We start from the raw sequence: 15,159 nt of genomic DNA, 5'->3' as shown, positions 1-15,159 counted from the left end.
TTTTCTCTTAAATCTTCATACATATTCAGAGCAGTCACAGTTTTTCTGTGAATGCAGCAGTGTGTAAATTTGACTATGTAGAAGTTTCACAGGTATCTCTGAATCATATACTTAAAGTTAAAAATGTGCTGTTTAAGGTGGAATACCACTGATAAATCAACTATAGTCTTATTCTGAACAATAATCTTGGTGAAATCATGAGCTTGATATATCAGTTATATTTTTCTACAATATACAATGTATCCTTTGATGTATGTGTATCTTAATTCAGAAAACACCATTTTAAGGCAAGAAGAAGCTGTGAGTAGCAGATTGAAGTGACCTTACTTTCTGAAATTGCACCACAGAGTCTTCATGGGCAGGGTAAGGAGGGGCAAGCTGGTCTGGAGTGGTGGAAGCTCTGGGTAAGACTCTGATTTTCAGGTGCTATTTGTTGACAAATAAACAAGTGTGGGCATGCAGAGGCTTGATCCTCCTTCACATTTTAAAGTGTCTATTCAACTCTCATAAAATGAAATTTGTGTTCACTCCCCATCTCTGGGTCTTAGTTAGTTCCCCAGTACACTAAAGAGGCAAGACCAAGTGTTCTCTAAGGTTTCTCCTAGCACTATCAGTCCAGTGTAATATGTGAAGGTGGGGTACATGTTAGTATTCACCACAACCTCCTCTCACTACCACACTAAATAGTGTGCAGTAGAAAAAGGGAGGACATTAGCCACAGCAATTAGACAAGAAAAATAAATAAAAGGTATCCAAACTGGAAGGGAAGAGGTAAAACTGTCACTATTTGCAAATGACATGATACTCTATATAGAGAACCCTAAAGACTCCACACAAAAACTATTAGAACTAATAAATGCATTCAACAAGGTATTAAAATACAAGATCAATATACAGAAATCTGTTGCATTTCTTTACACTAACAATGAAATGCCAGAAAAAACAACCCATTAAAAATAACATCAAAAAACAACAACAACAAAAAACAACCTAGGAATAAACTTAACCAAGGAGGTGAAAGACCTATACGCTGAAAACTACAAAACACTGATACAGAAATGGAAAGACACCCCATACTATTGTATTGGAAGAAATAATACTCTTAAAATGGCCATACTACCCAAAGTAATCTACAGATTTAATGCAACCCCTATCAAAATACCCATGACATTTTTCATAGAACTAGTACAAATAATCCTAAAATTTATATGGAACCACAATTGACCCAGAATTGCCAAAGTAATCCTGAGGAAAAAGAACAAAGCTGGAGGCATAACTCTTTCAGACTTCAGACAATACTGAAAAGCTACAGTAATCAAAACAGCATGGTATTACCACAAAAACAGACATATAGATCAATGAAACAGAGCCCAGAAATACAGAGCCCAGAAATAAACCCACACACCTACAGTCAATTAATCTTCAATAAAGGAGGCAAGAATACACAATGGAGAAAAGACAGTCTCTTCAACACGTGGTGTTGGTAAAGCTGGACAGCTATATGTAAATCAATGAAATTAGAACAGTCTCTCACACTATATACAAAAATAAACTCACAATGGTTTAAAGACCAAAATATACAAAATGACACCATAAAATTCCTAGAAGAGAACACAGACAAAACATTCTCAGACATAAATTATATCAGTATATTCTTAGGTTAGTCTCCCAAGGCAAAAGAAATAAAAGCAAAAATAAACAAATGGGACCTAATAAAACTTAAAAGCTTCTGCACATTCAAAGGAAACCATCAACAAAATGAAAAGATGATCTACAGAGTGGGAGAAAATGTCTGTAAGTGATGTGGCTGACAAGGGGTTAATATCCAAAATATATAAACAGCTCATATAATTCAGTATAAAAAAACCCCAATCCAATCCAAAAATGGGCAGAAGACCTAAACAGACATTTCTCTAAAGAAGACATAGAGATAGACTACATGAAAACATGCTCAACATCACTAATTATCAGAGAAATGCAAATCACAGTCACAATGAGGTATCACCTCACACCGGTCAAAATGGCTATCATCAAAAAGTCTACAAATAATAAATGCTGGAGAGGGTGTGGAGAAAAAGGAACTCTCCTACACTGTTGTTGGAAATGTAAATTGGTGCAGCCAGTATGGAAAACAGTATGGAGTTTCCATAAAAAACTAAAACTACAGCTACCATATGATCCTGCAATTCCACTACTAGGCATATACACAGAAAAGACAAAAGCTCTAATTTGAAAAGATAATGCACCCCAATGTTCATAGCAGCATTATTTACAATAGCCAAGACATGGAAACAACACAAATGCCCAACAACTGATGATTGGTTTAATAAGATGTTGTATATATATACAATGGGATATTACTCAGCCATAAAAAAGAATGAAATAATGCCATTTGCAACAACATGGATGGACCTAGAGATTATCATACTAAGAGAAGTCATACAGAGAAAGAGAAATATTACATGATATCACTTATATGTGGAATCAAAAAATAATACAAATGAATCTATATATAAAACAGAAACAAAATCACAGACACAGAAAACAAACTTACAGTTACCAAAGGGGAAGTGTGGGGGGGAGGATAAATTAGGAGTATGGGATTAACAGATACAAACTACTATACAAAAAGTAGATAAGCAGTAATGATTTACTGTATAGCACAGGGAACTATATTCAATATCTTGTAATAACTTATAATGGAAAATAATTTGAAAATAGTGTAACTCAATTACTTTACTGTACACCTGAAGCTAACACAATATTGCAAATCAACTATATTTCAATAAAAAAAAAGAAAAGAAAAAGGGAGGACAGTTTCCTCCATCATGGACCTAAACAGGCTCTCAACAAAGTTGTTTTCCTTAAACACTGTTTAATCTGTAAATTATTTCATGAAAAACTATCTTGATTCAAACAACTTTGTTACTTTATCTCTCATTCCTTTTTAGAGAGCACTGAGTTACCTCCTTCACATAGCTATGATAATGTTGGTGATTTCATTAATTCACTTCACTGTCCTCAACGTGAAGACAGTACCTGTCAAGATAAAGCAGAAAAATGGAAAGAAACTAACAGTTTGGTGACACTATTAGAGCCGCTGGATTAACACCTGCTTAAAGCTTGAATTGGAATTTCTAGTTATATGAACCAATGCATCATCTTTATTGTATAAGACAGATGTGGGTTTTGGTTACTTGCAGTTAAAAGCATCCTAATGAAAGTATCTCCATTTAGAGTATAACTTGAAAATAGGACTCAGATAAAGGTTCATTACCTCTGAGGGAAACCAAAGTTCTAGATCACACTTTCTGCTTTAAGAAAACCAACTCTACCAAAATCCAGATTTACAAAACAGTAAATTATTTGCATTTTAAAAGGAGTTTAAAATTTTTTATAGGAGGCTCACTACAAGGTTTCATTATTTAGCCATTTTCTCCAGTGAATTTAAAATGTGATTTCCCTGATGTATCACCTAATGTATACTTTTTCAGGGACATATCGACTGTGTAAAGTAGAAGCATGCCGGTTCCAGGGTTCTGGGTAATTAAGTGTCATCTCTGTACTCAACCTCTGAGGGTACAGTAGTAGGCAATCTTCTGGGCAGATATCTCAGTTTCCTCCAGGAGTTAGTTGGAAGCTTGCAAAGAGTCTGGGATTTGTCATTAAACATTTCTGCTGTCAAGCAAGTAAGAGTGATGACCAGGCAGCACATACAGTTTCTGAAGATTTACTGAGGGGAATTCATGGAGCTGTGAGTTTAGCAGGTGTGTGGTTACCCAGTTGCTCACCACATTCTAGGAGTACACAGTGACCCTGGCCCTTGAACTTTAGGGTTTACAAGTAGGGTGACTACATGTCCTTATTTGCCCAGGACAGCCCCAGTTTATGCCACCATGATTATTAATACCCCCCTCTACCAGTTCCTACTTATAAGCTGCATGACTGGGGGCACACCAGCACAGAGAGGTACATAGATCAAAGTAGTTTGAGGAATAGAACATCACAAGAAGGACTGAACAGGTCAGCATCTGGAAAACCAGGGTAGAGGCTACAGCAATAATTATGTAGGGAGAGCTTTTTAATTATTATCACATAAATAAAAATGGGGTTTATTGTTTGGCAGGGTAAACAGTAAATATACTGTTCTGTTTTTCAGATGAAAACAAAGACTGACATACGCTAAATAAACTCAGTGACAATTAGCCAATAGCTAGAAGTGTTATAGATCATTTACACAGGTTTCAGCTCCTAGGGCACAGAGTGATTAACTTCCTTTTTGCATTATGCTCACGCATCACATCACCCTTCCTTTTGAGCCAGCACTTGGCCTCAGACTCCTTCTGTGGCAGCCACTGCCAATTGTTGAGAACTGGGACACGAGATCACACCTATTTGTGCTCCTTGTCATTTCCTTCTATCTGCTCCTAAATGTCAGAATGGGTACTAACACAGCTATGGGTTTTGCAAGAAAATAAATGCAAAGCTTTTGGAAGAGAGACCAAAGGATTCATTCGTCCATTCATTCCTTTTTTTAAAGATTTTTTGATGTGTACCATTTTTAAAGTCTTCATATTGAACTTGTTACAGTATTGCTTCTATTTTATGTTTTGGGTTTTTGGCCGGGAGGCATGTGGGATCTTAGCTCCCCTGACCAGGGATCAAACCCGCACCCCCTGCATTGGAAGAGGGAGTCTTAACCACTGGACTGCCAGGGAAGTCCCCGTCCATTCATTCTTTTTTTTTTTTTTTTTTCTTTTTGCTGTATGCGGGCCTCTCACTGTTGTGGCCTCTCCCGTTGCGGAGCACAGGCTCCGGATACGCAGGCCCAGCGGCCATGGCTCACGGGCCCAGCCGCTCCGCGGCATATGGGATCCTCCCAGACCGGGGCACGAACCCGTATCCCCTGCATCGGCAGGCGGACTCTTAACCACTGCGCCACCAGGGAGGCCCTCCATTCATTCTTTTCAACAAATATTTATGTTTCATGGAAGAAAAGGAGTTAGACTGAATTCACAGATGTTAACAGTAAAGTAACATCCGACCCCATGGTGGGCAGAGGTGAAGAACTATAAGGTTTCCAAATCAGCAGCCAACTACAAACTCACCTGTAAGAAAGAAATTGTAGTGCACATCTCCTTCCACAGCGGGGCACTCCAAGCTCATCACTGAAAACGCCCGCAGTGTTGCTTCAGCGAGCGGTTGGAGGACAAGTGTTTCCCGTCTTTTCTCCATACCTAGGGATTATTAAGTGGGTAAAATTAAAAGTACATTGGCAGGGCTCTGTGTGAATGAGGCGAAGCCATTTTAACGTCAATCCCTATGGTTCCAGAAACTTATTCTAAATTAATTCATGTTTAAAAATCTGACAGAAATGTGTTAAATTTGAGAACAAATTGGACTTCAGATCTGTTTGGGTCTCCATTATACAAAGATGAAATAATTATATAAAAGATGGAAAAATTTGGGGACAAAATAATTCTTATTCAAAGTTTTATTATGGTTTATCAGAAAACTACAGTCAGCTTCACCTCAAACTCTCATGCCTTCATCAGAATGGGCAATATAGAATTCAAATTACATTTGGATAAGCAGAATTTTAGATAAATATGAGTCAGGTCTAAACACTTATTCAATATCTTTATCCCTGTGTCTGGGACAAAAATTTTTCAATATTTCCAAAGGCCCGATAGTATTTCCAAATCAGCAGTGGATGAAGCTGGGACCGCGCGGCTCTGATGATGCAAATACAAGTGTATGGGGTGGCCCTTATAACTTGTTTTTCGCATTACAAAATGAAACCATTAAAGGGGCGACCCTTACCTTTCCTAGTAAATAAAAGATTTTGAGGACCAAATCCTGGAAGGCTGGCATCAACGCCGCCGGGCGTGCTGACCCCCTTCCGAGCAGCGAGTGCGGCGCCCACGAGTTTCCGCTGGAGAGGGGCGCGCTGAGCGCTCTCCACCGCTCGGCCGGGCAAACGGAAAGGGCTAATTGGTTTGCAACTGAACAGCGAATTTAAAAGGCAGCATTAAAAGCCCAAGGCCAGATTGTGGAGCCGGCAGAGCGGCTGGCTTTGAGGGTACCCGGGGCGAAAGGGGAAGGGACGGCGCGCCCGGCCGCGGGCAGATGGATCCCGGGCTCCCGCGGCCAGCGGCCGCGTCAACATCTTCCCACTTGGTTTAAGTTTATTCTGGGCCGCCGCGAGCTGGAACAGGAAATGTTCAGTCTTTCATGTCCGTTGGCGGGTTGCACTTTTGCACCTCCCGGCGAGCACTGATTAGTCAGTTGAGTTCTACCGCGTTTGAAGTTCACCATTTATTATTAAAGAGAAGTGGCAGTGATTAGTTCTGAGTCCTCAGAGAGCTAAATAAATATTTACCAAATAACGAGATTCACCCCTACAAACCCAGCTCGAACAGGTTTCTGAAATCCCGGCGAGGACCCGAAGTGCCTCCCCCAGGCAGGAAGTGGAGCTGCGGCCTTCCGGGCGGAGGCAGCCCTCTGCAGAAGGGCCAGTCGCTGGAGACCTTTCAGAGTCCCGGCAAAACGGAGAAAATCCCAGTCCTAAGTCCAACTCGGTGGTCTGCGGTTTAAATGATTTTAGGGACGTCCCTCCCTGGTGGCGCAGTGGTTAAAAATCCGCCTGCCAATGCAGGGGACACAGGTGCGAGCCCTGGTCGCGGAAGATCCCACATGCCGGCGAAGCAACTAAGCCCGTGCGCCAAAACTACTGAGCCTGCGCTCTAGAGCCCATGAGCCACAACTACTGAAGTCGGGGCGCCTAGAGCCTGTGCTCCGCAACAAGAGAAAACAGTGCAATGAGAAGCCTGCGCACCGCAAGGAAGAGTAGCCCCTGCTACTAGAGAAAGCCGGTGCGCAGCAACGAAGACCCAATGCAGCCAAAAATAAATAAATAAATACATTTTAAGAACCCATGCATATAAATGATTTTATAGGCTGTGTTTCTCTTATAAAGGCAGAGGTGAATGTCAAGCTAAACTTTGAACTTTCCTTTTAAAACAATTTAAACAATAAAGTAGCATTTTATTGCTCAAACAATTAAGAGGGTTGATTTGTATTGCTTCCAACATTAGGATTTTCTTAGCCCCAGTGAGACAGGCTGGGAACTGGGACCCTTTGCTGGGACCTGGGCCCCTTTGCTGCAATGCTTGCCCTGGACACACTGCTCCTCCAGCAACAAAATACAAAGAAACTGTATGGGACTAAAAATAACTGCATGCATGCCCAATTAGGGCAAATTCTGGACCCAAAATATAGAGAGACCAAAAAACCTAACTGCCACTTATGAAGAGCCTGGAGCAAAAGCAGGGTGTTGGGAGCAAAAGCAGGGTACTGAGCATGCCTCCTGCACACGCCACCACCAGAGGGGTGGGCCAAACATCTAAGCCACCCCTCCAGCAGGACCCCTGGACACACCCCTACCCTCACCCCATATAAAGAACAAGCTTGCGCCCCTCCAGGAGCAACCAAGCAAGGGAACCTGTTGTTTGTTCTTACTCCCCACTGCTGCAGCAGGGGCCCCAATAAAAGCCTTGCCTGAATTTCTTGTCTGGCCTCTAGTCAATTTCTATTGATTCGGGAGGGCCAAGGGCCCTGGTCGGTAACACCAGTATGCTCCAAAATATACTCAGATCGTGAACATTGAAAAGAGCGTATTTAGACGGCTTATTTGGCAAACGACTTACAAGATGGCATCGTTGTCAAAAGCATTCATGGTGGTTATCTTTAAAACCTTTTTTCCCCTTAGTATTAGACGAAGACTTTAGAGCATGTAGAATATGCATGTATTCGCACATCAATATCATGCTATCGGTATCTCCAGTTTTGTATCATGATTTTTTCAGCCACACTTTTTCGTAAGAATTTTCTATTGACATTAAAAATTTCTAGAAAACATTACTAATTGTTGAACATTAAGGTGATTCCCAGATTCCACTATTATAAATAGCACAATTAACATAGTTATACATAAGTCTGTTTGCATCTGTCTGATTAGCCCGTTAGGAAAAATGCTCAGGTATGGAATTACCAAGACAAGCATATGAAAAAATTTAAGCTTCTTAGTGTATCTTGCCGAATTTATAGAATGTAAATTGGAGGCATTTAATAGGTAAAAAACCATTTAAATTTGAATTTCTTTGGTTATGAGTTGGGTTTAATATACTATGAGTTCTTTCAGAACAGGGCCATTTTTTGCTCATCACTGTATGCCTGGTGTCTTGTGTAATACCAGGTACATACTTGGTACTCAATAAATATTTGTTGATTGAATAAGTAAAAGATGAATAAATGTTAGCAGGATATTTGAGTTTCTTTTTTTGTCAATTTCTTTTTCATATTGTTCAGTTACCGATTATTGTGACAGTTGTCTTTTTCTTATTAATTTAAACTGTGTTTTACATAATTAGGATTTAATCTTTTGTCACTTATGTGGCAAATCATGTGCCCTCCCCAAAGCATAAATATGTGTGTTTGTGTGGGTGTGTGTTTGAGTACTTTTCGATTTCCAGAAGTTAAAAAAAATAATTTCATAAGTATTTGTGACACCCTTTTCTAAATAAAATTAATTAACTAATTAATTAAAAATTTTTGGCTGTGTTGGGTCTTCATTGCGGCGCGCAGACTTCTTATTGTCGTGGCTTCTCTTGTTGCGGAGCACAGGCTCTAGGCGTGCAGGCTTCAGTAGTTGTGGCACGTGAGCTCAGTAGTTTTGGCTTGCGGGCTCTAGAGCTCAGGCTCAGTAGTTGTGGCTCATGGGCTTAGTTGCTCCGTGGCATGTGGGATCTTTCCAGACCGGGCTTAAACCTGTATCCCTTGCACTGGCAGGCAGATTCTTAACCACTGTGCCACCAGGGAAGCCCGACACCCTTTTCTTTAAAAAAATTTTTTTTTTTTTATTTATTTGGCTGGGCTGGGTCTTAGTCGCAGAATGCGCGATCTAGTTCCCGCATGCGGGATCTAGTTCCCTGACCAGGGATCGAACCCGGGACACCTGCATTGGGAGCAAGGAGTCTCAGCCACTGGACCACCAGGGAAATCCCTGTGACACTCTTTATCACATACACAAATTAATGTGCTATAGCTGTGCAATCTAAGATTTGAGGCAGTTTTATATATTTTAGGCAGCACATTCTCCTTGTTTACCAAGTTTTTCCTTGGCCTTGATGTTTTTTCCAGGACTTAATGCGTCAAGTAAAAGGGCATTGCAATTTTAGTCTTAGTCTGACAAACGCTAGGCTCAAGACCTGTTGTCATACCAGGGAAAGATCTGTCAACTCCTTAGTTCTCAAACAACTATCTAATAAATGCTTCTTGCTGCTCTTCCATTTGCCCTTTTGTTTTCTTGTTCATTATTATTAAAGACATGAATAGAAAAAGGATCTTTGCTTCTTAAGGGGTTTTCTGAACATATCTCATTCCAAATGAACATGTAATCCCCTTTGTTATTCCACCTGGTTGTGGTTGAAATGACATAGTGTTAGGGACCGTGGGATGGAAACGGGTTGCAATTATTCCAAGTAGTAATGATTTAAAACTTTGGGAGTACGGATATCTAATGGAGAGAGACATTAAGCCTTAGATTTCTTTTCTTTGCTAAGCATTCCCAGAAATAAAAGCATGATATAGGAGCCAAAAACTTGTCTAAGGCAAACACTACAGTATTTAAGTCACAAAAGCTGACAAGATTGCATATTCTATGTTCTTTTGTAAGGTTAGGCTTGAGGCTTAGAGATGGGAAAGGAGCTCACTTGGAGTAGATTTTTTTCTTCTTCTTCTTACATCAGCACCAGTTTGGGTTACCTGAAGCTCTGTTTCATTTTGTCTTTACTCTAGACATAGAGCAGTTTCTACCTGAGACACTGCTGGCCTGAACTAGAAAAACTTCTGTGAACCCAACACTTGTCTTCTGTTCAAGGGATACACACCATGTGGGATTGTTTAAAAATAGTTATTCAATAAGCATTCAATAAGCATTTAGCATGTGCTTTCTGGGTTGCTTGTTTGACCTTTTCAGGTGCTGAAGGATGTAGGCTTTAGTGGGAAAGGCAGTTAAGGAGAGTTAACCTGATCAGATTCTGAGTGGTTTACCGCTATCTGTCCTTCGAGGCCCCTTGAGTTCCTGGAGTCTTCTTGGACTCTATAGTTAAAACTGACATGTTCCTTTCTGTCTACCTTTCATTCAAAAATACTGAAGCCAAGTATGTATAGTGAACAACAACACAGGCATGGTTTTTATTTTCATACAGTTGACTTTCCAGTAGGAGGAAACAGGCAATAAATAAGGACACAAGTAAATATGGCAATTGCAGATGGTGAAAAGCTCTGTGAAGAAAACGCGTGCCAGAGAATGTGGCAGGTGGGGTGAGCGGCTGGCTGATGCTGGATGGTCAGGGAAGGCTTTTTCAATGGTGAACACAGGACCCAAGATCCTACTGAAAACAAGCAGCCAGCTATATCAGGGGAGGGACTGGCCACTACAGAGGACAGAAGGCAGGTAAGAGCTTGGATGATTGAGGAATAGAAAGAAGACCAGTGTGTCTGAGGCTAGTGAAAGTGCAGTAGTAGGAGATGGGGTCTCAGAAGTCGGCAGGCCTCAGGACATCTAAGCCTTTGTGGTACTTTGGTGAAGAGCGTACTTTTTCTTTTTTTCCTGCTAAGTGAACTAGGAAGCTATGAGAAGATTTTCAGTTTCACAGTACAAGCTCTGATTTGGGTTTTCAAGCGATGGTTCAGATTGCCGTATGGCAAATTGACAGAGAACGTGAGAAGTGGAGGCAGAGGGACCAGTTCAGAGTCTGGTACTCCCTCATTTTCAAACTAATGCTCTGAGGGGGTCCCTAGTAGTGGGTTACAAGCTCCTTTAGGACGAGAACATGCTACTTCGCCTCTTTCTATTCCTTTTCCTCATCCTTCTTTCTTTTTTTGTCTATTACTCCTAGAGGCTCGAACAGTGTTAGCAACATAATGGGCTCAATCAAAACTTGCAATGATCTGGATGACTCTTCTGCAAATTACTGTCATGACTTTTTGGATGTAGAAATGGCCCGGTGTATTTGCCATTTGCTTTGAATGTGTGGAATCAAGTGATTTCAGCTCCTTGGAGAAAGGTAACTCCATAATGAAGAGGTGATGTTTTCTTTTTTTCTCTCAGTTCTATTGAGGTATAGTTGACAAAAAAATTATAATTTATTTGAAGTATACAGCATGATGAACTGACGGAGGTATACATTGCGAAAGGATTCCTACCTCACATATTTATTTTTTTTCCTTTTTGGTGGGAACACTTAAATTCTACTCTCTTCACAAATTTCAATTATACAGTACAGTGTTATCAACTATAGTCACCATGTTATACATTAGATCCTCAGACTTTAAAGTCTGAAAGTTAAAGTCTGAAATCTTGTACACTTTTATCAGCCTCTTCCTATTTCCCTGGTGCCCCATATCCTGGAAATCATTATTCTACTCTATGTTTCTATGAATTTGACTTAATGACCCTTTCAATGTACTATTGAATTTGGTTTGCTAATATTTTGTTGAGGATTTTTGCATCTATGTTCATAAGGGCCATTGGTCTATAATTTTCTTTTCTTGTAGTGCCTTTCTCTGGCTTTTGATAGCAAACTAATGCTGACCTTGTAAAATGAGACTGGGAAATATTCCCTTCTCTTCTGTTTTCTTGGAAGAGTTGGGAAGGGTTGGTATTAATTCTTCTTTAAATGTTTGGGAGAATTCACCTTTGCAGCCATCTGTTTTTTCCTGTGTTGGGAGGGTTTTAAACACTGATTCAATCTCCTTACTAGTAATTGATCATTTCAGATTTTCTATTTCTTTTTTTATAAAAATATTTATTTATTTATTATTTATTTGGCTGTGCTGGGTCTTAGTTGCGGCATGCGGGATCTTCACTGTGGCATGTGGGATCTGGTTCCTGACTAGGGATTGAACCTGGGCCCCCTGCATTGGGAGTGCAGAGCCTTAGCCACTGGACCAACAGGGAAGTCTCTGGATTTTCTATTTCTTTATGAGTCAGTTTTGATAGGTTATATGCATTTAGAAATTTATTCATTTTCTAGGTTATCTCGTTGTTGGCATGTAATTGTTCATAGTAGTTTCTTATGATCCTTACTATTTCTGTGTTATCAGTTGTAATGCCTTCTGTCTCATTTCTGATTTTTATCTATTTGAGTATTTTTTCTGTTTTTCTTAGTCTAGCTAAACTTTGTCAATTTTGTTTATCTTTTCAAAGAACCAGCTCTTAGTTTCATGGATTTTTTTCTCTAGTCTTTTTAGTCTCTTTTTGATTTATTTACACTCTGCTTTGCTGTTTCCTTCCCTCTGCTAACTTTGGATTAGTTTGTTCTTTTTCTAGTTCTTCGAGGTGTAAAGTTAAGTTGTTTACTTGAGATCTTTATTTTTTCTTAGTATAGGAATTTATTGCTGTAAACATCCCTCTTAAAACTGCTTTAAGTTTTGGTATGTTATCTATTTCTATATTCATTTGTCTTAATTTTCCTTTTGATTTCTTCTTTGTCCTATTGGTTGCTCAGGAGCATGTTGTTTAATCTGCACATATTTGTGAATTTTTCAGTTTTTTTCTTTTAATTCATTTCTAGTTTTGTACCATTGTGGTTGGAAAAGATGCTTGATATGATTTCAGTCTTCTTAAATATATTAATACTTATTTTGTGGCCTAACACATGATCTATCCTTGAAAATGTTCCATGTACACTTGAGAAGAATGTGTATTCTGCTGCTGTTGGATGGAATGTTCTCTATATGACTGTTAGTTTAGTATGTAGTTTAAGTCCAGTGTTTCCTTATTGATTTTCTGTATGGATAATCTATCCATTGACAAAAGTGGGACACTGAAGTTCCCTATATTATTGTATTGTTATCTATTTCTCCTTTCAGATCTGCTAATATTTGCTTTATACATTTAGGTGCTTTGATGTGGGTGCATAAATATTTATAATTGTTATATCTTCTTGATGACTTGACCCCTTTATAACTGTACAGTGGTCTTATTTGCCTCTTGTAACAGTTTTAGCTTAGAGTCTATTTTGTCAGATGTAAGTGTAGCTACCCCTCCTCTCTTTCTATTTTTATTTACATGGAATATATTTTTCTATCACTTCACTTTCAGTCATTGTGTGTCTGTAAAGCTGAAGTAAATCTTTTGTAGGCAGCATGGTTGGATTTTTTTTTAAATTCGTTCAGACACTCTATGTCTTTTGATTGGAGAACTTAGTCTATTTAGATTTTTAAAATTATTTATTTATTTTTATTGGGGCATAATTGATTTATAATATCATATTAGTTTCAAATATACAATATAGTGATTCAAAAATTTTATAGCTTATACTCCATTTATAGTCAGTATAAAATATTGGCTATATTCTAGTCCATTTACATTTAACTTAATTATGGAGTTACTATTGCCATTTTATAAATTGTTTTCTGGCTGTTTGTAGTTTCTTTTTTCTTCTCTTGCTCTCTTCCTTTGTACTTTGGTGCATTTTTGTAGTGCTCTGTTTTGATTCCTTACTTTTTATTTTGTATCTCTGCCATAGTTTTTTGTTTTGTGGTTACCATGAGGCTTACATAAAACATCTTATAGTTAAAACGGTCAATTTAAAACTGATAATGACTTAACTTCTAATGCATACGAAACTCTATATTTTCACTTGCCTCCCACATTTTATGTTTTTTATTTTTTATAAAGTTATTTATTTATTCATTTATTTTTAGTGGTGTTGGGTCTTCGTTTCTGTGCGAGGGCTTTCTCTAGTTGTGGTGAGCGGGGGCCACTCTTCATTGCGGTGTGCGGGCCTCTCACTATCACGGCTTCTCTTGTTGCAGAGCACAGGCGCCAGATGTGCAGGCTCAGTAGTTGCGGCTCACCCCAGTTGCTCCACGGCATGTGGGAGCTTCCCAGACCAGGGCTCAAACCCGTGTCCCCTGCATTGGCAGGTAGATTCTCAACGACTGTGCCACCAGGGAAGCCCCTATTGTATGTTTTTGATGTCACAATTTACATCTTTTAATGTTGTGTATCTATTAAGAAATTATTGTAGTTATAGTTATTTTTATTTTTTATTTTTTGCAGTACGCGGGCCTCTCACTGTTGTGGCCTCTCCCGTTGTGGAGCACAGGCTCTGGATGCACAGGCTCAGTGGCCATGGCTCACAGGCCCAGCCGCTCCGCGGCATGTGGGATCTTCCCGGACCGGGGCACGAACCCATGTCCCCTGCATCGGCAGGCGGACTCTCAACCACTGCACCACCAGGGAAGCCCCAGTTATAGTTATTTTTAAAGCTTTTTTCTTTTAATGATTATACTAGGGTTATAAGTGACTTACTTGTCACTGTTACAATCTTAGTGAATTCTGAATTTAACTATATATTTACCTTTACCAATGAGTTTTATACATTCACGCGTTTTCATGTTATTGAGTATGCTTTTATTTAAACTTGATCAATTTCCTTTAACATTTCTTGTAAGACTGGTTTAGTGTTGATGAACTCCTTTGGCTTTTGTTTGTATCTCTCCTTCAATTCTAAGGTGAAGGACAACTTTGACAGGTAGAGTATTCCTGGTTGGGAGCTTTTTAATTTCAGCACTTTAAATACATCACCTTACTCTCTCTAGCTGGCAAGGTCTCTGCTGAAAATATGCTCTCAGTCTTATGAGAATTCCCTTGTATATAACAAGTTGTTTTTCCCTTGTTGCTTTTAAGATTCTTTCTTTGTCCTCAACTTTTCATGATTTAATTATAATGTATCTCTATGTGGGTCTATTTAGGTTCATCTTATTTAGTACTCTTTATGCTTCCTGAATCTAGATGTCTGTTTTTTTTCCCCACAATAGGGAAAATTTCAGCCATTATTTCTTTGAATAAGCTTTCTGCCCCCTTTCTCCCTCACATCTCTGTAATGCATGTATACGTCTTCTTGGTGTTGTACCAAAAATTCCTTATCTTATTTTATTCTTTTTCATTCTTTTTCCTTTTGCTTCTCTGACTGAGTGAATTCCACTGCCCTGTCTTCAAGTTCACTGATGCTTTCTTCTGATTGATCTAGTCTGATGTTGAGCCCCTCTATTGAATTTTTCAGTTAAGTTACTATATTCTTC

The 15,159-nt window shown here is 39.2% G+C and overlaps 1 pseudogene; it reads right to left on the bottom strand.

The window, feature by feature from the left end:
* Positions 1–3,007: 3,007 nt before the first annotated feature.
* The window catches only part of LOC132490505 (uncharacterized), a 195,825-nt pseudogene continuing 183,673 nt past the window's right edge, over positions 3,008–15,159 (bottom strand).

Source organism: Mesoplodon densirostris, chromosome 5, assembly GCF_025265405.1.
Source record: "Mesoplodon densirostris isolate mMesDen1 chromosome 5, mMesDen1 primary haplotype, whole genome shotgun sequence".
Lineage (NCBI taxonomy): Eukaryota > Metazoa > Chordata > Mammalia > Artiodactyla > Ziphiidae > Mesoplodon > Mesoplodon densirostris.
The sequence above is the reverse complement of the archived record's forward strand: the minus strand, read 5'-3'. Positions and strand labels throughout refer to the sequence as shown.